General features: G+C 41.3%; 1 protein-coding gene across 2 annotated transcripts in view; it reads left to right on the top strand.

Moving 5' to 3' along the window:
- eif3c (eukaryotic translation initiation factor 3, subunit C) overlaps positions 1-840 on the top strand; it is a 20,273-nt gene that overhangs the window by 18,086 nt on the left and 1,347 nt on the right. The gene's annotated exons all lie outside the window — the stretch shown is intronic.

Genomic DNA, 840 nt, shown 5'->3' with positions numbered 1-840 from the left:
GGGGTTTATACTAGAGCCCGACCGATATATCGTTTAGCCGATATTATCGGCCGATATGAGCCTGTCTCCGATATATCGGTATCAGCGAATATGCCTTCGATATGAACATTTTTTTACAGAACATATAAGGCAGATTAAATGCTTCTGAATGGTGTAATTACTTAGTTTGTCCAGCAGAGCGCGCTCCATTGTTTGCTACTGGCGACCCAGGTCAGTGGAGATGCGAGATGCGCGGATAAGCTCAAACTTCACCCGAGTCCGCTGCTTCAAATTATCCAGTCGCCAGCACCTATATCCTATGAAAAATTCACTATTTGTCGTGTAAGTTTTGCATGATGATATGATGAATGGATGGCTCATTTTTAACAGTAGATTCAGTGACGCTAGAGACTAGAGCTGATCTGCGCATCATGACAAGTGTCTGCGGCGCATTAAAGCCTGTGTTACGGCCACCGGAGCTGATCGCGGCCATTCAGTCAATGCTGGTGGTTATACCGGCTGCGCCACGGCCCAGAACTCATGTTATCACATTGGTCACATCACATCGCGCAGCATGTCAAAATACAATAGAATTCTATTGTATTTTGTCGCGCCGCTCGCTTCCGGTGTAGAATAGAACCCATTATAATCAGTATATTATTCATTATTATTATTTATTCATTTTAGATGTTTACATTTGGAAAATCTGTGCTTCCTGCATAAACCTGCCCCTGTTGGTTTGGCAGTAGCTTGCTTGCTCTACACGGTTACCTTGTTTAATTTCTTAACACAAATAAAACAAAATATATATAACTTGAATTAAGTTATTTATAATAAGTGAAGTGAAGTTTACTGTTAAGT

The sequence above is a fragment of the Sinocyclocheilus anshuiensis genome, unplaced genomic scaffold (assembly GCF_001515605.1).
Source record: "Sinocyclocheilus anshuiensis isolate Anshui unplaced genomic scaffold, SAMN03320099.WGS_v1.1 scaffold546, whole genome shotgun sequence".
NCBI lineage: Eukaryota > Metazoa > Chordata > Actinopteri > Cypriniformes > Cyprinidae > Sinocyclocheilus > Sinocyclocheilus anshuiensis.
Note: the sequence above shows the minus strand (reverse complement) of the source record. Positions and strands in the feature narration are given on the sequence as shown.